The sequence below is a fragment of the Notamacropus eugenii genome, chromosome 2 (genome assembly GCF_028372415.1).
Source record: "Notamacropus eugenii isolate mMacEug1 chromosome 2, mMacEug1.pri_v2, whole genome shotgun sequence".
NCBI classification, from domain to species: Eukaryota; Metazoa; Chordata; class Mammalia; order Diprotodontia; family Macropodidae; genus Notamacropus; species Notamacropus eugenii.
The window spans coordinates 7,423,738-7,450,944 of NC_092873.1; the positions used below are offsets into that span (position 1 = coordinate 7,423,738).

Consider the following 27,207-nt stretch of genomic DNA (forward strand, 5'->3'; position numbering starts at 1 on the left):
TAGCCATTTGAGGTAGTCTATTTTTAAAGGTGCTAAATTTTTCAGTATTTTTTTGGTTGTCTTTTTGCAAGCTGTTGACTCGTTTTTCATGATATTCTTGCATTACTCTCATAACACTTCCCAATTTTCGTCACCTATCTTAGCTGATTTTGAAAATCATTTTTGACCTCTTATATGGCCTGAGACCACTGCATATGTATTTTAGAGGTTTAGGATGTAGAAGACTTGACTTCCCTTGATGTTATGCATTATTCTTCCTCATCCAAAGAATGGAAGAAATACCCGTTCACAAAGAAAATAGTCTTTTATACTGATGTATTTTCCCTTGTTTGAACTTTTCCCCAGCCAGTTTCTTGACTTTTGAATCCTTAATCAAGAGAAGGGTATACTCTAGGTACATGTAAGTTCTCAGTGCCTGCGAGGTGGCAAAAACAAGGGGGAGGGATTGATTCCTCTCCTGGCCTCTGATCAGGTCTTGAGCAGTATTCCCTCTACAGAGACTCCACCAACTCCACCACACCAGCTACCACTCCTTCTCACCCCAAGGTCCCCACTCAGGATTGAGATCCACATCAGTTTCTCAATTCACCCAGGGGTTTAGGCCAGGGCTCCAACAATGGAAGATGCAGCTGCCTGGGTCCTGCATTAGACTGTTGCATTCCCTTCTCACCCAAATGAAAGAGCTTTCTCACTGACCTTTGAAGCTGTCTTTGGCATTTGTGAGTTGAGGAATATGGGACATGCAGCTGCTGCTGGTGCTTTCTTGAGGCCTGCTCCAGTCTTGTCCCTGTCACTGTGCCACCTATTCTGTGGTTCACTCTGCACAGCATGACAGACCTTTTCTGTGTACTTGCAGGCTGCTCTGGGCTGGAAATCTCTTTCAATCTGACATTTTGTGGCTTGTGCTGCTCTAGAATTTGTTTAGATTTAATTTTTACACGTATCTAATGGGCTGTGGGAGGAGAGTGCTAGAGGTGCGTGCTTCTACTCCATCATCTTGACCATGCCCCTTTGACAACACATTTGATCGGTTCATCCTTTTCCTGTTCTATTGTGTTTTCAAATTCCTTTGCCTTCTGTTTTTCATGGTGCAATTCTCTCTGTATGATTTCTCAAATGGATGTCTTTTTTCTGAGGGAATCATGTACATGGTACACCACTTTTTCTAACCTACTGGTGATGTTCACCTTTAGAGAGCTCTTAAGAAAGGAAACCACGGTTTTCTCTTAGGCTAGAAAAGTCATGACTTAGTTTGTGTTGTAAACGAAGCTATTCTTCACGTTGTCCCTGAAAGGAATTTTCAAGAGCTCTCTCTGATGTCCCATTTGGCTCATGAGCATGAACAGCAAAAATCAGAAGGGAACAGTATGATGCAATTTCTTTCTCTAGACTGCTGTCCTTCCCTTTGCATTGTTTAATTTAGAGTTCAGCACTGCATTCCCAGTTGTCAGAACTTTTATTTTTTCCACCCTAGTGGAATATGAATTTTATTAATGCTTCTTTAATCAGTTGTAATTCCTTTTGAAGTTCATCATTCTTTACTTTTAAAACTTCAGTGTCTTCTATATATTGATTTTATTTTTCCTGATCCTTAATCATTTCTGTGTCTACATCCACTTTGAACGTGGCAAATTCATCCTGTATGATTCCATTTTTATCCAAAAGATATTTTTCTTTTTCATTCCTAACAGGAACCTAAACATAATAAACAGAAAATATGTTACTCAAGATCAATTCATGTATTGTGAGTTTTGCTTAGAAATTCAAAATCAACCCCAGGAGGCCAAGAAGGATAGTGTTTTCAGTAAACTGAGGATGTTTCATCTATTTCACATTTCTGTCAGACTCAATTTTCCTAAAGAGCAGGTCTTAAAAGTGCTTCATCAGTCAGAAAATATGGACTGTAATTTTAAGCCCACAAAGCTGTCTGCTTTCGGTATATTTGATTTCTTTTGCTCTATCCATTCTATCCCACACGGATTAGTCACGGTGTTACAATAAAAGTAACAAAACCTAATTATTTATGTGGGCCTTCTAAGGTTTTTCAAAAGTACTTTCAAAACATCATGTCACCTACAACTTGGATGACCCTTATGAGACACATATTTGTAGTCATCCTCCCCATTTTGCTGATGAGAATTTATGAATGAAATATCCCACACCAGAGACAACGTTTTGTAGGCTTGCTTTCCATGAGGAACCTGATGATAGTCACAGTCACTATAAAGTGACATGCCTTTAGCAACCCTTTATTACTGTGATAAGCTGATGGAGATTTCACATTTTCAAACGTTTTATTAAGCTATCGTCCCTGTTTTCGTCAACTGTTAATATCTCTGGAACATTACCAGTCTATGAGAGTCTTGTACAAGTTCACATACTTGAAGGTGGGAAGGAAAGATTGGGATGGAAAGCAAGGCAAATGGACCTGGCAGTACAAATCACACGTTGCTGTTGCATGCAACAAATACTCCATAAAGAGAACAGTTCTGGTCTTTCAAGGAACAGGTGTGCCACCTACACAGAGAGATGGAAAAGGGACACTAACCTGAATGGGAATCGCTGCTATTAGAAGATGTCGAGTTGCTGCTGCTGCTACCCCAGGGTGAGGAGCTGCTGCCACCACCGTCGCTGCTGCTGCTGTTCTGGCTCAACCTTGTGCCCGCCCCCCGCGTGGCCTTGGACACTTGTGTTTTCACAGTGTGACATTTCCTGGGTCTCTTTCTCAGACACACCATAACGTATTTTTCTACTTCTCTCAGGACTGATGCTTTTGGTGTTTCAAAATCAATTTCTATCTTGTCAGGATTAGAATTCAGTAAAGATGATTCTCCTGACACTATTATGTGGACGACTCACACAAGTTTATCTCTGCGGCGTTTGTTGATAGCCAAGCTTAACTGCCTTTTCTCATCATAGTTCCTAGGCTTAGCATTATCTTCCTCCCCAGATTTATTGCCAACATTTGTTCCTTGAATTGTTTGGCAGGCAATTTTTCAGCTCTTTCTGTAGTTATTTGCTTATTTTTTTCCCTCTGACTTTCATCTTTCTTGATACATTTCTTTGTTTCTTTCTGCTTCTGTCTTTTAGATCTTTCATTCTTTTTCTTCAACTTATGGTAAGGTACTTTAGACAGAACTTGCACGTGTTGATGAATACATTTAAGTTGCTCCTGAAGTTTTGCACTCGCTCATCAGGAGACTCTCCAAAAGAGTTGTCTTCAAAGGAAGCACCACTGCTACTTTCTCTACAGAATGCTTTGGTGACATCCGTTTCTATATAGCACATAGACATTCTTGCAATGGGTTCATCTGTGATCTTGGAAACTGAATCTCAAAAACATCTGAAGTGTTGTTGCCATCACTACCACCTCAAGATCTGGTAGGTTATACTTGGAGCAATTCATAAACATTAACTGAACATCTGCAGCAAATTCACGTGCATCCTTACATTTCTGGTTATACCTTTTTCTTTAGTTGTGCCAAGGTCCATTGGATTTTTGACAACATCATTGTACTTATGGAGTTCTAGAGCAACAGGCTTATGGAAAGGTCAAGTATATGCTACCTTGTCCTTTGAAAACATTTCTTCAAGAATTTCATTACGGTATTTTAATTACTCAGTTAATTTAACATGTTCCCAACTCTACATTTTTGCTGAGAATCTGGTATGATATTCTTCCCTACTTTTTCTATTACAAGTGGTATTTTAGCAGATTTGTGCTCAACCAGGCTTGATGAAGATTCGCTACTTGATGTATCTATCCACGTTATACAGGTTGTAGTATCTGCTTTCCTTTTCACACCCCTTTTAACTTATGTTACAGTTGTGTGTTATAGCGTGGTGGAGCGGCTTTAGCAATGTGCAATGCAGAAAGTAATGTCTCAGGACATACTGGAGATGGAATCACTTGCTGTTTAGCTACCTTTTCTGATGCCCTAGGGAATGGTTTTTCTTTCATAGTGGAAACTCCTAAAGATTGTTGAGTACCTTTTCATTTTCTTTTCCTTTCCACCTGCCACTAGTTGTTCTGAAGGCATTTGAGACAGTTTTTGCAGAAACAGTTTCTCTAAGACTTGTGTCATTAGAACAATGTCATCACCTGGCTTGCAAAACAATTGCAAAACAATATTTTCAAGTCTTCTATACATTCTGAGGCTTCCGCATATTATTTATGTTCCAAGAGCTTTAGGAGGCTGTAATAATCTGGGAGAGTGAGCTTGGCCGCATCCACAGTCTGCTGGAAGGGTAAAGAGAAACTGTGCTGCCATAGAGCCTTCAGGACAACCTTCTGCAATTACTGCAGTTGGTTTGTGAGGAGGCCAGTCTTTCTGGCATTTATGTACTCTGGTGGAAGGGGGTTGGCAATAGCCATCTGTTGGCTTGACAGAGACATTCTGAACAGCTTTTTCCTGATGGAGTGTTGTCTTCCATATATTTGTATCGCCACTCACCCATCGGCGTTACTGCTCACTTGAAATGGTGACCAGCCTGAGTCATTTTGGAAGTAGTAGCTTCTATTTCTTTGTTCATTCATGGAGGTTTATTCAGAATTCCATCTTGCAAAGAACTGACACTCAGACCCTGCCTTTGTCTTTGAGTGTCATTTTGCTCTTCTTCAACCTGGGGAGAACAATATTGTAAAGTTTTTCATCACTTTTTTCTTCAGAATTCTGCAGAGACATTTTAACTTTAACTGGAATATAGAATGTGAAAAAGGATGGAAAAGAGATAAAAATTCTAAGAAAAGGAGGCTACTGAAAACGAAAGGGAATAAGGATATCATTTCAAAATTGTAAGGGATCCTCAACAACTATTCAGTCCAATTCATATCCATTGCTAGGTGTGTAACAGAAGTGCAGTTTACTCTTTTAGAACTATAGATTGTGAAAGCAGAAAGGGATACTAGCGATGAGTCAGCACATCATGGAATAAATGAGGAATCAGAGGCCTGAAACAGGAAGCCATTTGTTGAAAATCATCTGGATGGCAATGGACTGAGCTAGGACTCAAAATCTGGTAAAAGTCACACTCAGACGCAGATTTTGAACAAATTTGTGTATGTACACATGCATATTTTTCTGTGTACATATATATACATACATATATATATATATATATATATATATATATATATATATATATATATATATATACAGGAACACATATACATATATATATACATATATATATATATATATATATATACAGGAACAGATATACATATATACACATATGCTTATATATATGCATGTGTGTATAGATATATACAGATATATACATATATACATATATAATGTAGGTACTTGGCAATTGTACTTCCAGCAGAGGTACTAACTTAGCAAATTTATACGGAATATTATTGGTGTTGGGAACCCAGTAATGGATCAACACCACCTGCGCGAATCTCCAACTATAGTGATCTCTCCTTTATATAAATACTTACAGGTATAGCATTTATTTAATACTTCTTTAAGTTCTACCTTGTATAATAAATGAAATTCCTCTATTTTGTATTGGCTTCCCAGTGAGATTGAAAATTCTTCAAGGCAACAGGCCATGTCTTACACCAAGTCTTTGTAACCTGTTCAGAACCTATCATAGTACTATTCACATAATTAACAGTCACTGGTTGATGAAATAAGTTTTGTTCAAGAAAGTAACTATCATTTCACTGAAGTCTTACATAGTGAACACTTTCATCATCAGGAAAATTAGACAAGAAATGGTGCCACTTTCCCCTGAATGTGAATTAAATGACCAATTTCATGTTGTCAGAGATGGACTCTAAATTGTTGCTTCCTTGCTATACCTTCGAGAGCTCAGTCCATGCCTACTTTCTCGACTGCAGCCTGAAACCAAAAGCATTTGAAGGTGAATATTTTCACCTATGTGTTCCAAAAGGAATGTGAGGGAAATGAAGACGACCTGTGATAGGGGAGTTAGTACAGAAACAAAAATATTTCATTCCAGTACTGATCTCTGAAACCAAGAAAAATTTCTCAAGCATACAAATGCAAAATAGAAGAATTTTTTTAAGAAGTAAATTGGATCTCACAATAATTTCTTAGTTAATACAGATATACTTATATCAACCAGGTTGAGAGAACTCTTCTGCAATATTAGGAGGTGCTTATCAAAATGTGGCAGGCAGTAATAATTTCTATATAATTCACAGCTGTTTTATCTTTCTTTAGCACAGAAACTAATATTTAATAACTGTCTAATATGTGCCAAGTATAAAGGCCATAAAGTTAGGAGATTTACAATTATTATCTCCTTTAATTCTCACAAACTTCCTGGGAGGTAGGTGCAATCATATTCCCCATTTTATGGTTGTGGAAACTGAAAAAGATTAAGTGACTTGCCTAGGATTGCACGGATAGCACCTGAGACCATATATGAGGGCAGATCTTTGTAAGTCTAGGTCCAAATTTCTATACAAAATTCCCCCAATGTATCTCTGCAAACTCTCACCATCCAAAGTTCTATTTTTGACTGCTTTGGCATAGATTTTGCTTAGTTTTCCACGTATGATGGGTACTAGGTTGAAACTGTGTTTTGAAGGTTATCAGAAATATCTATTTCTATACTTTTGGGCTGGTATCATGATAAATAGCCTACTACATAATGACACGTAACTGTGGGAAAGCAACTGATTATGGAGAAAGGTATTTGATAGTAATAAAGGGAGCAGGTTGTGAGAATTTGACTGCCATGCTATTCTATGATTAACTTCACATTCATCGTAACAATTTCTAATACTAAAAATGTTGAGAATGAAATAATTTTATACTGAATTTCTATTTTGCCACTGGGTCTCTGGGAAATTGAAAATGCATAAAAAATAAGACTAGAAAAACAAAAAATGCCAACTATTGCCTTAGAACAAATTTAATGTTACGTAAACTTTCAATTCATGGTAAAATCAACAAATAAACATTTACTTTCCTTGTTCTTCCTCTTCTACTACTCGTGCTACTACTGCTAGAACAACTACTACAACTTCTTGTACTACTACAGTAATAACACTTACTTATACTGCCAACACTTTGGGAAAAGGAAGCTCTATTGAGTAAATGAAGAATAAATAATTCTTGTCCTCAAGGAACCACAATCTAGTTGGAAAAGAAAGACTTAGAATCAGGACATGATAATTTGTTAACAGATGTGAACACCATAAGGCAATCAGTATAAAGTTAACCACTAAATTATGGTTTGTCCAAATCTAAGTGGAATTCAGGAGATTAGGAATTCAATAGGTATGAAAAGTTCAAAAAGCGTTATGGCAAAAGAATCATACTTTTGTAATTCAAAGTCACCTTGAAGTGAAGAGTAGATAGGTTTTGGATAGGTATACTAAGTAGGGAAGTGTTACTGAGTGAGAAGAAGAGGGTGATGAAGGTATGGAGCTGGAAATCAGCATGGTGAGGTCAGTTTGATTAAGGTAGAAGATAATAATGAGATTCTCCACCTAATTACTTTCATTCTCAATGGCATTTTGCTTGTGTATTTTACGTATTTACAAATTTTGACGAAATGACATTTTGCTTTTATTCAAGGAGTAGTTCGAAGAGAAGGAGACAAATAATTTCTACTTCACAGTGCTGTTTGGGGGAATAAATCAGGAAATAAATGTAAAGGTCCTTCTAAATATGAAGTATGATAGAAATGATTTACTTATTATTGGCAGTTGGAAAAATACCTGATTCTTTGTGTAAGGCTAGATAAACAAAATTGTCAAATACATAAACAGTGAATGCTATGAAATGATTAAATATTGGGTGGGGCCAGGATGGAGGAGTAGGAAGATGCATATACTTTAGCACTTCCCCCACAGCCCACAAAATAACGGTAAAAAGGTCTCTCCACAAAGTGTAGAGCAACAGAAGCCCCAGAGCAACAGAGCGAAAGAGGTTTCCAGTCAAAGGCAACCTGCAGGCTTACAGGAAAGGTCTATCTTACAGGAAAGGTCTCTCTCATAGGACCCTGAGCAGAGCAGAGCTCAACCCTGGCCATGTGGCACTGGGAGGAAGAGGACCTGAACAGACCTCTGGGAAGAGCTCCTAACAGGGAGGATCCCACTTACTTCAACCCACAAGCAACACAGAAATCACCCAAAGTCAATGGGGGAGCGATTTCCCAGCTGGGGAGAGATAAAGGGATTTCTTCAGCAATAGCCCAAAGTGATGGCAGAGGCCAGGAGCAGACACGGGAAGCCACAGAGGGTGGGAAGTAACCTGGGTCCATTGTTCAAGAAGCTCAACTGAAAGCCTCTGGCAGTAGGGAGCAGCTGATCTAAACGTCATCCCTGAGTGAGAGTAAATGGCTGTGAAAGTGCCCCAAAAAGGGAACAAATGTAAGACCATCAAAGGTTACATTCTTGGTGACCAGCTGTCTCCTCCCATCCTTTCAGACAAGAAAGAACAAGACTTACTGTCACAGGAAGTTAAGACCTCTGCCTCCAGGGCCTCCAAACTGAACTTAAAGTAGACTCAGGCAATGGAAAAACTCGAAAAGCAAGGTAGCACCTGGTTCAAAGACAATCACAAAAATGCTGAGGAAAATAAAACCTTTGTAAAGAGACTGACTCGATTGGAAAAAGAGGTCCAAAAAGCCAGGGAGGAGAAGGAGGCAATAAAAAGTTGAATTAGGCAAAAGAAGGAGAAGGTTCAAAAGCTCAGTGAGCAAAACAGTTCTCTGAAACAGAGAACTGAGTTCAGGGAAACGAATGAGTGTAAGATAAACCGAGCAGTTAGAAAACAAACAAAAAAGAGTTTGAAAAAATACAAGATAATTTGAAACACCTCAATGGAAACACAAATGACCTGGAAAATAGATCCTGGGAAGACGATATAAAAATTATGGGACAACTTGAAAGCCATGATCAAAAAAGGAGCCTAGACATTATCTTCCATGAAATTATTGAGGAAAACAGTGCTGATATTCTAGAACGAGAGGCCAAAATAAACATTGAAAGAATCCACTTACCACCTCCAGAAAAACACCCGAGAAGAGAAACTCCTAGGAATATCGTGGCCAAATTTCAGAGTTCCAAGGTCAAGTAGGAAATTCAGCAATCAGCTAGAAAGAAAGAATTCGAGTGTTGTGGAAATACAATCAGGATAACACAGGATGTGTTAGCTTCATCATTAAGGGATGGAAGGGCTAGGGAAAGCATATTCAAGAAGTCAAAGGAAATGTGATTAAAACCAGGAATGAGCTACCCAGCAAAACTGAGTACAATACTTCAGGAGAACAAATGGTCATTCAGTGATATAGAGGACTTTGCAGCATTCATGTTGAAAAGACTTGACTTGTATAGAAAATTTGACTTTCAGACACAAAAATCAGGAGAAGCTTGAAAAGATAAACAGGAAAGAAAAGTCATAGAAAACTTTCTAAAGCTGAACTGTATATCTTCCTACTTTGAAAGAAAATATTTATAACTCTTGAGACTATTCTCAGTGTTTGGGTAGGTGGAAGGATTGTATACACATGCACACACACACACACACACATTGACAAAGAGTACAGGCTGTGTTGAATCAGAAGAGAGGATATCTACAAAAAATATATATAAAAAACCTAAAGTGTGAGGGAGTAAAATACTGGGAGGAGAAAGGGAGAAATGCAATGGGACAGGCTATAACTCATCAAGAGATAAAGAAAAATCTTGTTCAATGGAGGAGAAAAGGGAGAAGAGGACAGGGGGTAAGTGATGCTACTCTCTCTACATTCATCTAAAGGAGGAAATTAAATGCTCACTCAATTTGGTATAAAAGTCTCTATTATACTAGAGGAATGTAGGGGAGGAGACAACAAGAGGGGTGAGGGGAATGATAGAAGTGAGGGCAAATGGAAGAAGGGAATAACTAGATATAAACACTTTTGGGAAGGAGGAAGGTTAAATGAAGGAATAAAACATAACGGGGAATAGAACAGGATACAGGGAAATATACTTAGTATCAGAAAACATGATCATTACAGAAGTCTTCTTCAAAACGACCTGTATTTAGTCTGTATTACATTATTTGCCTTCTCAAGGGGAGGAGTAGGGAGGAAGGGAGGGAGAGAAAGAGTGAGGGAGGGAAGGAAGGTTGAATTCAAAGCAGTAGAAAGGAATGCTGATAATTATTATTGCATATAACCCATAAACAAGTAACACAGGTAGTGAGGTACAGAAATTTATCTTGCCCTAAAAAATAAGACAGAAGATGGGGAAAAGGGAAGGGTGTGGTGTGATGGAAGGGAGAGCTCATCGAGTGAAGGGGTAATCAGAATGCAGGGAATTAGTTCGTGTGGGGACGGGAGAGATAGGGAGAATAATTGGACATGTTACAAAGTGATGTTAAAGCACTTAACATTAAAACAATTGACAGAATTAATTACTGAGACTACATCAGAGACATCGTTAGATTGGGGAAATGAATTTTGTTCTAAACCTCCTAGAGTCAGGTAACCTGGGGTAAAATTGGCATTGATGGAAAGGTTAAGGTTTGATTGGTAAATTTGTTTTTATGATTATTATTTAAGTGGAAACTAAAACAGGTATAGAACGGCATGGAAGTCACTTAAGACTTCTCTCAAAAGATGTGCCTTAGCCAATGTGAAATTATAGTCATAACTGAAACCGTGGTCATTGCAACTTGCTATTGGAAGATGCTATGAGACTACTAAGTGACTGTTCTTCTGAATCTAACTCCATATATGGATAGCAAAATAGTAATCTGAGCCTCCAATCCATGATGCCATTAAACCTGTATAGGAATTGAAAAAGGTGATCTCATGGGAAGGGTGGGAGAGCGGCTGTACAGCCTGGGCTGAGGTAGGATTCTCCTGACTCAATTTCCCCACTGATATCTATCAGACTCGAAGCCTCAGTGAATGCAAGTTGACAATCTATTCCTGCCTGAAACTGACAGGAATTTGGGGAGATTTGTTTTTCGCTGCAATGTCCTAACACTTAGTGGCAATTTCCTCTAGTCAAAAGGGTGGTAAGCCTAATACGAGATCAATTAAATTATAGCTTGTTGGTAGGGGAACATCCAAGGTCAAGTCTAAAATTAAGCTATTAGGCTTAGGAGTTTAGAACAACAACAGTAAGCTAAGGTCGTCTACTTCTTAGTAGGAATGTGGAGACAATTAGAACAAGGGCTTATGAAGTTAGCATACATAGTTATCATTACTATCTCAGTTGAATACCGCTAAAAAAAATTACATTGTGGTCTACATTGTGAACACTTTAAAAGAGACATCACCCGACCAAAGGTGGGAATTGTTTTATGTGATATGAAATATGTTACAAATGAAAAATAAAAAAAAATATTAAATATCAATTTAATTTAATATATTAAAATTCAAGTGTACAGGTGATGGAGTTTTTATGTCTGGCTTTATGTGAGTGTAAATGACAGGCAGAGTGTTCAGAAAATTTATAATATTGATGAAATAAAGGAAATAGCACCCTCAACACACTTTCCATTAACCAGTGAGAAATTACAGATTTTATGCATACATACATTACTTTTCCTTTGATCTAATTTCTTCTGTAGTTTTTTCTTATTTTCAAAATCAGTTCGATAAAATGATGCAACTTGTGAAACTACTGTCATGGACTGATATCACAAAGAATCAGCAAGTTCTTCTTGAAGCTTTCTTACTGTAACCTGAGTGAAATATTTCCAAATTATTTCTGTTCATGATTCCATGACATGATATTAGCTCATAAAAAAACGAATACACTTTTAAAATGAACAGAAATTAATATTTTCTCATTCAACTTAACTTCATTTATATATTCATAATTACCATAGATTTAGAGCTAGAGATATCTTAAGGACTATTTAATACAAGCACCTCATTTTGCCAACATGAAAACTGAAGGCCAAAAAAGTTAATTGAATTACTCACGGTCCTAAAGGCAGTCATTGAGAGAGAAAAGGATTGGAACTTGGCTCCTGAGACTACAAAGCTCAATTAACTATACAACTTCACCTCCACTCAGCATGGATCAAATGCTGTCTTCTTCTTGCTCAGTGTACTCCCCATTAAGCAATGCATTCAACCTGATTTCCCCATTACCTCTTTCAGAGAAAAATTAAAAGACCTCCAAAGTTACCTAGGGACTAAACCCTTTTATCTGAAATTGACATGGAAGGGGATGTAATGGAGTGGGTATAATCAATAGTTTTTATATTTGATAGAAACATTAGGGGTTTCCCCTTCCCTTTTTCAGAAACGTGAACTACTTTCTTTCTCTGCTCCTGCCTTTACAATGAAGAAGACATGCATAAGAAAGGGATGAATTTTCGTTCCTCTCGGAGTTTCACCTGGAGAATGAACATAGGCGCTGATATCCTTATCAGGCTTAGTAAAAGGACTTGACAAGTATGTTTTAGTTTGCTCGCAGCCAAAACCGCAACATATATCGTTGTTAACTACCTTTCACATGTTCAACTCTCTTTGCCAAGCCTTCAAAGCAATTCTCTTATCCATTAGAATAGGAATTACACGTCTGGCTGTAGCCAATGGGCAGAGAAAATGGAAACAATAAAAATAGGGTAGTTTTCCACTTATGTATACACAGTATATTGCAAGGTCAGTGTTTCTACATACATAAGTATATTCATTCATATGCACATATCCATATGTCCAAATATGCACAGAAATACACAGTCACAAATGCATAGAGAGATATGCTACAAAATATCATCTTCACTTCACCATACAGCAAAGTATATGAATGCACCAATGAGTAAGAGAAAATGAAACCAAAAAATAAAAGGAACCAAATCTTTTTTATCTCTTATTAGATAATATTAAGTGCCTTGTAACACTAAATTTAAATAACGTCTAGTAAATTTTTGAAGGAAGGAGAAAGCAGAAAGATGGCAATAAAAACTTGTGAAAATAAAACTGACCTAATTAACTGAATTCATACAAGTAAACTGAATTGTAGTATGGAAGGACTGGATTCAAATTCATGACCATATATACTAAAAATAAAATTTAAAAATTTTTTTATGACGTGTTTCCCCATTGAATTGATGATGAATCAGAGAGAATGAGAACTGCTTGTAGATTGTAAGGGGCAATGCATATTCAACAAATAAAAGGCAATGATTCCAGAAACTGCAATTTTGGACACTGAGCAAGGATAGTTATTAAAACAATAAAAAATACTGAGATAAAAAAAAAATTAGTAGGGACGCCCAAACAATTAAAAAGTAAGATTAGTGAGGACACCTCAGGGGCTGAATCTGCAGTTGCAACAGTGAGGCCTCAGACCCCTTGGCCCACAGGCACCAAAGGTCAGTGACGGGGTTCAATCAGCAGGCCAGGAAGGGAGACGGCTTTCCATAGCTCTGACAGCAGGCAGTGGCCACAGATCTTGCACAGCAGCCCCTATGGAAGCTCCCTTGTTGGAGCGTAAAAACCCCTGGGGCCATTGAAGAGCTGAGTCTTGCCTCTGCCCTGGGTGGAGGCCCTGGGCTAGCTGCTCTTTGCCTCACACTGAATGATGGCCCTGCCATCCAGCCTATCTGAAAATCAGCCCCAAGTGCTGACTTGGGAACTCGAGGCCAAGTGCCAGTGGAGAGGTATCTGCTAAGATTCTTGGCATAGAAATCCCTCTCTGCATCCAGACCAGGACACGCTTGATTGTGCCACTTTGGAGGAAGTCAAATCTCACAGATTCCCGGAGAATACCCTACTCTTGACAAAGGACCCAAAAGTCAAGTAACTGGTTGGGAAAATGCCCAAAAAAGGGAAAAAAAATAAGACTGTAGCAGGTTACTTTCTTGGTGAGCAGATATCTCCTCTCATACATTTGGATGAGGAAAAGCAATGCTTACCGTCAGATAAAGACGTAAAAGTCAAGGCTTCTGTATCCCAAACAACCAAAATAAATATTCAATGGGCTCAGGACATGGAAAAGCTCAAAAAGGAATATGAAAATCAAGTTAAAGAGGTGGAGGAAAACCTGGGAAGAGAGATGAGAGAGATGCAAGAAAAGCATGAAAAGCAGGCCAACACCTTGCTAAAGGAGACCCAAAAAAATGCTGAACAAAATAACACCTTCAAAAATAGCCTAAGTTAATTGGCAAAAGAGTTTCAAAACGTCAATGAGGTGAAGAACGCTTTAAAAAGCAGAATTACCTAAATGGAAAAGGAGGTCCAAAAGCTCACTGAAGAAAATAGTTCTTTAAAAATTAGAATGGAACAGATGGAGGCTAATGACTTTATAAGAAAACAAGGAATCACAAAACAAAACCAAAAGAATGAAAATATGGAAGATAATGTGAAATATCTCATGGGAAAAACAACTGACTTGGAAAAGAGATCCAGGGGAGACAATTTAAAAATTTTGGGATTACCTGAAAGCCATGATCATAAAAAGAGCCTAGACATCATCTCTCATGAAATTTTCAAGGAAAACTGCCCTGAGATTCCAGAACCAGAGGGCAAAATAAATATTGAAAGAATCCACGGATCACCACCTGAAAGAGATCCAAAAAGAGAAACTCCTAGGAACATTGTGGCCAAATTTCAGAGTTCCCAGGTCAAGGAGAAAATATTTCAAGCAGCTGGAAAGAAACAATTCAAGTACTGGGGAAATACAATCAGGATTACAGAAGATCTAGCAGCTTCTACATTAAGGGATCGAAGGTCATGGAATGTGATTATCCAGAAGTCAAAGAATCCAGGACTAAAACCAAGAATCACCTACCCAGCAAAACTGAGTATATTAGTTCAGGGGAAAAAATGGTCTTTCAATGAAATCGAGGACTTTCAAGTACACTTGATGAAAAGACCAGAGCTGAAAAAAAAAATTTGACTTTCAAACACAAGAACGAAGAGAAGCATGATAAGGTAAACAGCAAAGAGAAGTCATATGGGAGTTACTAAAGTTGAAATGTTTACATTCCTACATGGAAAGACAATATTTATAGCTCTGCAAACTTTTCAGTATCTGAGTAGTTGGTAAGATTACACACCCACAGACACACACACACACACACACAGCACAGAGTAAATTGAAGAGGATGGGATCATATCTTTAAAAAAAATGGAATTAAGCGGTGAGAGAGAAATACATTGGGAGGAGAAAGGGAGAAATGGAATGGGGAAAATTATCTCTCATACAAGAGGCAAGCAAAAGACTTTTCAGTGGAGGGAAAAAGAGGGGAGGTGAGAGAAAAACATGAAGCTTACTCTCATCAATCCGACTAAAGGAAGGAATAAAATGCACACTCATTTTGGTATGAAAACTGATCTTCAACACAGGAAAGAGGGGGACAAGGAGATAAGCAGGGTGGGGGGGATGATGGAAGGGAGAGCATTGGGAGGAGGGAGCAATTTGAAGTCAACACTCTTGGGGAGGGACAGCATCCAAAGAGAGAATAGAAGCAATGGCGGGCAGGATAGGATGGAGGGAAATATAGTTAGTGTTACACAACACGACCATTATGGAAGTCATTTGCAAACTTACACAGACATGGCCTATATTGAATTGCTTGTTTCCCAAAGGGAATGGGTGAGGAGGGAGGGATGAAGAGAAGTTGGAAGTCAAAGTTTAGGAACAACTCTCAAGTATTGTTCTTACTACTAGGAAATAAGAAATACTACTAATGGGGTATAGCAAGTTATTTGGCCCTACAGTTCAAAAGAGAAGATCGGGACAAGGGAAGGGAGGGATGTTAGAAGAGAGGGCAGATCGGTAATAGGGGCAATTAGAGTGCTTGGTGTTTTGGGGTGGGGCAGGGGAGAAATGAGGAGAAAATTTGGAACCCAAAATTTTGTGAAAATGAATGTTAAAAGCTAAATAAATAAATTTTTTTTAAAAATCCCCCCAAAAGTAAATATGTACTGGTTGACTTTGCAGCTGCAAAAAACAAAAAATAATAAGCTTAGTAACAGAAAATATTAATGCTTAGTGCATAATTATATTCGTTTTAATAGAAATACTGTCCTAAATTTTAAAGGAAAGTAGAGACTAGTCATTGGAATTCCACTAAAAATATGATTCGTTCTTCAAAGTTTCTAAAATTAGTTCAAAGGAGTATGAATAAAAACTCGTCAGACTGATGAACATTTTAAAATTCTTATGAAAAGGGTAATGCTAATACTCACCAGTATCTCAAGGGAGATATGTGATTTTAATTGCTACATTATTCCTAGCAAAATTTTGTAGGATTCTTCAGAAGTTTTAGCATTTCCAATAATTTATTCCATTTCGTTAGGAAAATGGAATATTTGGAAAGGAATTAGAATAATCAATTTATCAATATCTATGCACAAGAGATTACACTATCTATACTAATGAAAAGAAAATTTCATTGACTATACAATTTCTTTAAGCAAAGTGAGTCATCTTATCTAAAAGATGATATTGACACTTTATTTTTTAATATTATTTTTATGCTTACATATTTTTATTTTTTTTATTTCTACATAAATATTTTCTTTATGAAAATTTATTTTTATTTCATAAAAATTTTAATTTTATATATTAAGTATTTACTTTTATTAACTTTATTACCTGTATTTTACTGTATTACATTTCATTACTATTATTAAATTCACACTTACTTGTGCATTCTTATGGTATTATTTTATCATTCTATTGTTTCTCGTTCTTCTTTCTTACATTTCAAAATTTTGACAATAATAGTTAATAATATTGGGTGCCTGCTGAAAATTCAAATGCTTAAATTATCTTCATCAAAACAATTTTGACTTTGATTTCAAAAAGTTAAATGTTTACCCAAGCTGAATATTTAAAACCCTACCTCGCTTTCAGCTTTCGCATTTTCATATGTACACATTTGCTCTCTTAAGTACATACATTCACTGGTCAACACTTTATTTCTCTATTCTACCGTAAGAACTTGATTTTCAGCGTCAGCACAAACTTTATTCAAGAGATCAATGAACAGTACCTGGGAATCACTCAAGAAATTTTCTTTAGTCATGGTTTTCTTTTGGGTGTCTTCAAGCTGTTGCTGAAACAACATATTTTCACTCTGGATTTCTGCTAATCTTTCTTGGATAGATTCCCATTTGATAACGTATTTGTTCAGTTTCCCCTTTTTCAGTTGATTTGTGTGTTGAAGTGCCTTTTCTTCTGTTGGGCAAGGTTTAATTCTCTCTGTATGCTTTTCAAATGAGTATCTTTTCCCTGAGGCAATCGTGCACCAGACAGCTCATGCTGTAAACTACTGGTTTTTCTTTCAGCTTTAGACAGCTCATGAGGAAGGACACCATTGTTCTCTCTTAAGCTAGGCGTGTCATGATAGCTTGTATTGTAAACAAAGCCACTCATCTCATTCTCCCTGAAAGGAATGTTCGTGGGCTAGTTTGATGGCTGACTTTGCTCATGATCGAGAACAGCAGAAATCACATGGGAACTACATGATGCAATTACCCTCTCTAGTCTGTCTCTGCTTTGCATTGTCCAATTTAAAGTTCAGCACTGCATTTTCAGTCGTCAGATCATGTACTTTTCCACTGCACTGGAATGTAATTTTTCTTAAGACTTCTGCATTCAGTTGTAATTCTTTTGAAGCTCCACAATCTTTTATTTTCAAACTTTTATATCTTCCATACAATGACATTCTTTTTCTTCATCCTTAATTATTACTGTGTCTAGTTCGAGTTTGAGGTTGGCAACTTCGTCGTGTAGGATTAGATTTTTATGCAACAGACATTTTTTTCTTTCTCATTGCCATTAGGAATCTAAATATAACAAACAGAAAAAATTATTACTCAAAAAAAATTATGTATTCTGATTTTCTTTAGTAATTCAAAATAAATGCTAAGATATCAAGAAGCAGAGTTTCCTCAGAAAAAATTAAATTAAGGGAGTTTCACCTATTTCACATTTCTGTCAGACTCAGTTTTCATAAAGAACAGGTCTTAAAAGTGCTTCATCAATCAGAAGATATGAAGTGAACGTCTAGTCCCACGAAGCTGCCTTTCAGCATATTTTATTTCCTTTGCTGTATCCATTCTATTCCAAACTGCTTAGTCAAAGCGCTACAATAAAAATAAAAATATTTAATATTTACACATTGCCTTTTTTATATATTAAATTATTTTTTTGTTTTCTGTGTTCTACAGTCACTTCCATATAGGTTAGATGTTTTCCCTTTCCTCCTCCTCCATCACTTCTCTCTACACACTCTCTCCCTGATTCTGTGTACAATCTTATATAGGTTCTACACGTACATTCCTATTAAACACATTTTCCTGTTTGTCACGTTGCAGAGAACAATTAAAATGAATGGGAGAAACCATAAAACAAAACGTAATCCAAAGGAAAATGGTCTGCTTCATTCTGTGATCCAGTTCAGTATTTCTGTCTCAGGATGTGCAAGGCGTTTTGCCTCTAAAGGCCATTCAGAATTTTTTAGGTACTTGAATGGCAATGAATTACTAAGCGTACCAGAAAAATTCGTGGCACACTGTGGTTTTTTCTGTGTACAGAGTTTTCCTGGTTCTGCTCGTATCACTAATCATCACTTCTAATAAATCCTTTCAGGCCTGTGTGAAGTCTTCATGCCACATTGCCTTTTAAGGTATTTTAGAAAGTTCTTCCAATATATTATCACGGCTAAAATTTGCAACACACTTATGAAGGAAATATTTATATTATTCTCCCCATTTTACACATCAGGATTTACGGTAGGACACATTACTGAATAACCTGCCCATTGTCACACTCAGTACGTAGTAGTAGCAGTGTTTCAAACCACATCTCTTCAAACTCCAAATCAAAGATGCTGTTGGAATAGCTAATTCCTCTTAGGAGCTGAAGACAAGCATTTGTCCTACGTTTAGAATCATTGTCTTGTTACAATTATATTATCTCCAGAACAATGAAGTGATAAGTCATAAATTTCTTAGTAGAAGTCCTCAGAAAATTCTCTTTGCTGATAGCTGTAACGTTTTCACAGCAACACTGATTTAAAACTTTTAGAAGTTGTTAAGTCAAAACCTCTCATTTTCGGGATGGAAAAAGTGAGATCTGCAGTGCGGTCTCCTCGTGATGGTAACCTACCCTTCACCATCATATTTTAAAAGAATGATGAAAGCATTACTGAGGCCAAAGTGTAAAAAGTGCATATTGCACTCCTATCATAGTAAAACTGGTCCAGGATCATTGTTCCCCATTCAGGACTGGTGGAAAGAGTTATATCAAAAAGCTTATTAGCTCCATTCTGTGACATCCTTTCTGGGAGTCTAGCAGGAGGGTATGAGGAGGTTTCAGCTGAGTTAAAACGAGCACTCCAAGGCACCGTTAACCAAGGATTACTGGGGGCCACCAACACAAATGATTTCCTGCAAACAACTTTTGAAGAAAATATGAAAATGCAAAATTGTAAATTTAGAATTTGATGAATATGTATTACTATCATGGTGAGCAATATTGAATTAGAACGAATGTAGGAATTCAGGTCATAGATAAAGCCAGAGGTCAGGAATCTAAGAAAAGTTTTTCTGCGGCAAATATTTTTTTACTTCTCTTTCATGGAACATGAATGAGACAACAAAGTGAAATACAGCAAATTAATAATATGTGTGTGTGTGTGTATATACATATATATGTATATATATGTATATATATTATATTATTATATTACATATTATATATTATTGCTCTATTTATATGTATTTGGTCTCTCTCTCTCTACATATATATATAGTAACCCTTAATCTCTCTCGTGAAAAGAACAAAGAGATGAATCACTTAATCAAGGAATAAAAATGGTTTGTTTTGGAGGTGTCCCTTTCTACCTGTTTGCATTCCTTTCTCCCACTAATTTAGGGGTTAATGACACTGATGATCTCCTCCTTTTCTCTGACCAGAAAAGGCAAAGGCATTACTGAAATCCAGGAATTTTTTGAGTTGAAGTAGAGTTGGGTCTCAGGAATGGCCATTGAAGGAAAAAGGAAAAAGGAACAACCAAACTTAACAAACAGCGTGTGCGGATTTTGATAACCAGCCATGTCCCGACTTGTGTGCTGTAGACAGATGGACGGGACTGAGGATGACAAATATGTCCCAAAATGAAGAAGCACGATCCTGATTTTTAAAATATGGACTTAGGTTGGAAAGTGATCAAAGTGAATACCTCAGAAATGTCAGTGATTTGGGAAGAAGCTACTTCTTTTTCTTTCTGCTTCCAAGAGGATTATTCACAATTCCACCTTGTTCAACTCTGGCTTTCAGCTCCAGAAAAAAGTCTCTTTGAGATGAGCTCTTCTTCGTCCTGGGGACAACAATTTCAGAAAATTTTTAATCATCTTTTTTCCTTCCAAAGTCAGCAACAACATTTGACCTTCCACTGGAATATAGAATGTGAAAAAGCAAGGAAAATAGCTTTATAGATTCAAAGAAATGCAGGCTACCGAAAATGAAAAGCCAAAATATTATAGCACTTCAAAGATGGAAAGCAACCTCAGTCAGTAACCAAGGCAAGCCTTATCAATTCTTAGGGACCTAACTCTTACAAGCCTCAACCTGAAGTCTTCACAGGTGGGGGTGGCCACCACGTCTCAAGTGAGCGCATTCTGTTTCAAGATGTTTCTGTTGGTTAACAATTTTTTCCTGACATTCACCCTAAAAATGTACATTTTGGAAACTCTGATCCATTGCTCCGAGCTCTGATCCTCAGTCTGAAGCACAGAATGCTTCATCTTTCTTCAAAATGACTGTCCTTCAAAATCCTGAAGACATAAGAATCAATATCTTTAGTTCCTTTAACAGATCTTCACAAGTCATGGACCCCCAGGGTCTTCCTGTTAGGCATCGTTCTTACTATTTATCATAATTCTGTGAGAGTCACAAATGAATTAATCAGGATAAGTAAATCTATTCACTTCAGAGTACACAGGGATTTTCACCTTGTCTGTTTTGAAAGCTATGCTTCTCTGAATAGGATGCAAAATTACACTAGCTTTTGGGTTCTCAGATAACAGTACTAACTCAGCTTCAGTTTAGAACTGACTAAGATTAACATCTTCTCAGACAAAATGCTGTCCAATTCTATTTCTTCCAATTTATGCATATGAAACTATTTTGTATTTAATTATATAATTTTGTATTCATTCTTACTGAATTTCATGTGATTAACAGGTTCCATCCAGTGCTCTGACTTATGAAGACTTTGCCTTTCCCCCATGTAGAAAGACTTGAATAATTTTACGTAAATCAATAAGAAAATAAGTAAAAGATAAAGATCCTAGAGAACAACGAACTATTCTGAAATAGTGAGGGATGTATACTAAAGTGTAATGTAAGAAAGAGCAAAACGGAATGATCTTGAAATTTCATTCGCCAAGAATTTTCAGGTAAGGAAATACTCTCTGCAAAAAGAGAGGATTTCTCTGGAACTTACATTCTTATGGAAGGTGAGGAGAGATCAGTGGTGTCAAATAGATTCCCCCAGGACTGAGTTTTGTGGAGAAATTCGGGCCAATTTCAGACCTCTGGCTCAGAGTCAGGTAAGATGAACTCTGTGTCAACATTTGAAACCAGATCTTTCTGGACTTGAGGCTTATTGTATTCATTACATCATGCTGATTCTGTATTGGGAGAAATACTTCACAAAGTATCAATTCCATTGTACTTTTCCATGGCCTTTTAGACTGTAATTTTACATTCAAACGCTACTATACAGGAATTTTTTTTTGTTTTATATTTATGTGTGCATATTTACAAATGATTGAACATAACTCATTTATTTAAGACATTGTTTATTTTATGTCTTGTTTAGGATGAGGTAGCTTGGTAAACTGCGTTGCCTGTTGTATTTCCCATTTACACGGAAAAACAATTTTATAACATTTGTTTTCAAAACTTTGTGTTCCAAGTTCTCTCCCTTCCTCCCTCCCCACCCACCTTTATTGAGAATTCAAGCAATTCAATATATGTTAGACATTTGAAGTCATACTAAATAGTTCCAAAATAATCATATTGTGAAAGAGTAGCTATATTTCCCTCCATCCAATCACACTTGCCATTTATTCTCGTCTCTCATTTCACCCTGTCCCTCCTTCAAAGTGTTTGCTTTGGATTACCCCCTCCCCCAAACTTCTCCCCTTTTGTCAATCCCCCCCTCTTATGCCCTTCCCCTTACTTTCCTGTACGGTAAGATAGATGTCCATACCCAAGAGAGTGTGGATGTTATTCCTTCCTTAAGCTAATTCTGATGATGGTAAGGTTGACTCTCTCACTCTCACCTCCCTCCTCTTCCCTTCCATCGTAAAAGCGTTCTCTTACCACTTTTGTGTGAGATAAATTACTCCATTCCACCTGTCCCTTTCTCCTCCTCCCGGTACATTCCTCTCTCAACTTTTATATTACATTTCAATACCATCCTTTGATATTCAGCTCACCCAGTGCCCGCCAGCTATCATAATGAGACAAGTCTCATGAGTTACAAATATTTTTCCATGTAGGAATGTTAACAGTTTCATTTTAATAAGTTATTTATGATATCTCTTTCCTACTTTCCTTTCCATGCTTTTCTTAAGTCTTGTATTTGCAAGATTCTTATTCTGTGGAGCTCTGTTTTACTCAAATATGTATTAAATTCCTCTGCATCATTGAATATAATTTTCCCCCACTCAATTTTGATAGGTAAGTAAGTCTCAGTTTTAATCCTTGCTACTTTGACCTCTAGAATATATTCCAACTTCTCTGACTTTTGTTAATACCCAGGCGCCCAATTCTTATGTTATCGGGATTGTTGTTCCACAATATTTGGATGATTTCTTTCTGGCTGCTTCCAATATTTTATCCTTGACCTGGGAACTCTGGAAGTTGGCTATGACATTCTGGGAGTTTTCCTTTTCATATCTCTTCCAGGAGATGATAGGTGCCTGCTTTCAATTTCTATTTTATCCTCTGTTTCTAGAATATCTAGAATATCAGTTCTCCTTTAGAACTTCTAGAAATATGGATGTAGAGACTCATTTTATATTATGTCTTTAAAGTAGTCGAAGAATTTTTCAATTATCCCTCCTGCATCTATTTTTCCAGGTCAGATGCCTTTTCAGTTAGATATTTCAGATTATATTCTGTTTTATATTCTTTTGGTTTTGCTTAGTAATTTCTTGATTTCTGATACACTCGTTAGCTTCGATTTGCTCCATTCTAATTTTAAGGAATCACTTATTCAACGAACTCTTGAATTTCCTTTCAAATTTGGATGATTCTGCTTTTTAAGGCATTCTTCTCCTCATTGATTTTTTCCACCTCTTTTGCCATTTCGTCTAGTCCATTTATTTTTAACACGTTATTTCCTTCAAGATGCTTTTGGTCTCGTTTAAGAAATTTTTGACTCCTATTTTGCGTATGATTCTTTTTGTCTTACTTTCCTTTCTCTTCCCAGTTTCCCTCTATTTCTCTTATGTGATTTTCAAAATCCTTTCTGAGCTCTTCTATGACCTGAGACCAATTTATACTTGTGTGATATAAAAATCGTATCCCTTTCTTATGATTAAAGAGACTATAATACTCACCTCCCTATTTCCAGGAAACCCATAAGTATTCTTAACAAAAAGAGATGGAAATAGTGACTTTTAAATTCCATTTTCCCTGATTCAAATGATTTGCTACTGTTCTCAGTTCAAGGTCCAGAATTCTGAGAAAGCATTGAAGTTTCTGTTGAGTTCCACTTTTTTACATCATCATTCTTTTTTCCTTAACTGATGTCTAATATTTTCAAATAGCATTTCTGCAGTCACTTGCTTCATTTCCTCTTGTTTCAGAATAAACCTAGGTAAAAATTGCCTTTTTTCAATGACAGTTCAGTGGAAGGAAGTAATAAATGCCATTTGAATATACTCATCTGGATGTCTAAAGGAAAAAGAACGTTCATTTCAGGGGAACTAAATCCATGTAGGGAACTCATTGTCAAGAAACTCCCTCTATTGATGCAGAGTGGTCCGTGCTTTGCCCTTTGAAGTTTACCTTTTTGAATTACCTGTGGCACTGAGAATTTATTGGTCTGCACAGGCCCACAAAGTCAGGACATGTCAGAAATTGATGGGGTGCTTGACTGGATGTGATTGGACTCCAATTCCAAAATCACATTTCTCTTCAAAGATAACATTTGTTCTTAGCCTCAAAACACTATTTCAGGCAGTTCCTCCCCAGTCCAAGGACACGGCCTGCCCCAGCAACAACTATTTTCTCATTTACTGATACCATAGCAAGCTCCAACTATAGAATTCATGAGTTTAAACAGCTGTATGCTGGCTGACCTGGTTGTGTACTTCATCATGACATTTACTACTCACTGACCAATCATATGTGTCTTAGACTTGCATATAAGTACACTACCTTTCATTTATCTTCTCCAGCAAGATATTCATGAGAGCAGGACGGTATTCCTTAGTCAGTCCTGCGGTCAGTGGTCAGTCCTGACCACTAGCTGACTTAGTGATGTTTCAGGCCTAAAATCATACCTCCATGGAGTGGCCCTTATTCGTTTCCAGACGAATGCTGGGTAAAATACCTCCACAGTAGCAAAACTACATGTTCCTTTAAGAGCCTATTTGGCCCATGTTTTACTATAGAAAATGCTCTAGAAACATTACCTGTACACAGATGAGGTTGCAGGTGCCCTAAGGACCCTTGCCTGCTGAAAAATGTAAATCTTTACTTTGAGTTCAAAAATGCTTGAGTCCTTGCATTCATTCGAAGGGAACTGCCGCTTGTACTATGATCTTGGGAACGGTCTCACTGCCCCCCCTTCTAGCCTTCATCAAAATCAGTGAGGAACACATTTTTTATCCAGGCTACTCGAGGCCATTATACTTCTATCAAAAATGGGTCATATTCTTATTTGTGTACAACTTCTTTTTTGTATTCAATGAAAAGAAATTCCATACATTCTATTTAGCTAGAACAACAGATTTTTTTCATTATTCCTGAGTTTTGACACATTGGGATGACTGGAGAAAAGTGTAGAGGGGGACGTATATAAAATTCTACCCATTTTCCCATTATTATTGATTATTCAGAGTTGATTTTTTTTACTTCATTTTGAAAAATAAAACACAAATAATTCTGCTACAATTTTCAAATTTTACTAAAAATGCATCTCTTCCTGATATCCCTAGAGTACAAATGAAAAAGTAAGGCTCAAAAATAATACTGCTTTAATGACGTAGTCCTTTTGCCCTTCTAACCTGAAATCCTCTGTCACCTTTCTTCAACAGTAAGAAAAATGCTTCCAAGGCTTTATTTAAAATCTCGAGTCTCATACCTGAGGCAACGGAGTTCTCTGTTCCATTCTGCTTTTTGGTGCTTGAACCCAGATATCCTTTGCCCTGTTTCTGGTAATTCCATGAATCTTGGTTTATAAACTCTTAACTTTTCTGGTGAGTAGTGGGCAATGCCTTTTTCACGTTGTAGTGATCAGTCCTATCCAAGAACAGCATCCTCAAGTTTCACAAGTTTAATAAGATGTATACAGACAAAAATACAAAATGAAAGTACGAGTATTTTAAAATCTGCAAGACAGTAGCAGTATTCCCAGAACTGAAATACTCTTGCAATGGCAAAATAATATTCACGCATAAATCCGGAGAATATATCAAAATATTACTTTGTCAAAAAAATCACATTGCATATCAGAATAACCTATTTGTCTATGAGCATTGAAGAAAATGAAAAAAGATCCCTGAGGGATAAATTACTTAACAGAAAAAAACATGAAAGCTCAGAATTCTTCACAGTATGAGAAAAATATGTGTGGAAAGAAAATATTCTGATGTGTACTCTGGATGGGACAAATAAGATTAATATAATAGATGATATACCTAATATCTATATATTTCAAATATACTGAATGATTTTATAAGTATCATAAATGCGTTTTATTTTACAAAGTTGTGTGGAAACACGGCTTCTCCTTTAGAGATGTATAATACCAAAAACCATGCAAGATTCATATGGTAATATCAATCTTCATTTATTCATTGGCCAGACTTCTAGTACCTTGAAACAAATATAGCTGAAACAGCAAAGCGAAAAATTCTTCAGAGTATTAAGCAAAAGAGCTGCCCCTTTGCTCTTCAGAGAGGCATGGAGCCAAATTGTTACCTAACCCAGAGGTAGTAACGTGTGTTATGTCAAGTTACAGACTCAACAGATTTGAATATTTGGTTTCCCTTGGTAACTTTCAATTCTTCATGTATTTCAGTGTTTAGCAAAACTGAGGCAACAAGAAAAACTCGGTTGCTAGATGGAGCCACACTGATTGTAGCAGGAAGTGAAGCTGACGGTAAGAGAAATGATAAGCTGAAACATTCAAAACAAAAGAAGAAGCTGTGCACAGAGAAGTCAAAGGACATGTTAATACTGACACAATTGGTATGTGTATAAGGCAGAATCTGAAGCTAGCTGTTCCTGGTATGGTGTCCAGGACACTGTACTATATGTCATGTTGACAGAAGAATTACAAAAATTAGGCAGAACACTGACAAGATTGTTGACATTTTGGGCCATTTTATGGAAGATTTCAGTAATTTAACCATTGTTTTCATGAAAGAGATCACTGCCTGACATCTTGATACTTGAAGTCAAGTCAATCTCTTCAATGGTTCTCCTTTCACCAACCAAGCAAATAAAATTAATGCACCTTACCCTACCATGAAATATTAATAACACACATTATATAATACAACAGTTAGAGGCTTACAAGATACATCCTCCAAAAAAAAAATGCTGTGAAGTATGATATTTTCTTGATTAAGAAATTGAAGCTTCAAGGTTAAATGACTTGGCAACAGACAAAATCTAGGCCCTCGGGTAATTTATAATCCCCTAAGTTTCCATATTTAATTCTCACTGCTAAATAATGTCCAGAAAAACTCGATTTTTCGCTGTCACTTTTCTGCCTTTTTACTCAGTTTCCATAGTTCAAAGGTTCATTTCACCTCCGTATACTCCCAGGATCTATAGCTACTGAATTCATACCTATCCTTTAAAACTCAACTCACATGCTACCTTCACACAGAGGTTATTTTTTCTTGAAAGTTAGTGTTCTTTCCCCCACTGAAACTCGCAGAGCATTATGACTGTGCTTCTCATGCATATGTGTATATACACAAATATACATTTGTATGAATATATATATATAAATATATATATAGGACATGTGTACACATATATCTACTTATGTACAC

The 27,207-nt window shown here is 36.8% G+C and overlaps 1 pseudogene; it reads right to left on the reverse strand.

Moving 5' to 3' along the window:
• Positions 1-326: 326 nt before the first annotated feature.
• On the reverse strand, positions 327-27,179 carry LOC140524317 (bromodomain testis-specific protein-like; annotated as a pseudogene).
• Positions 27,180-27,207: the final 28 nt, after the last annotated feature.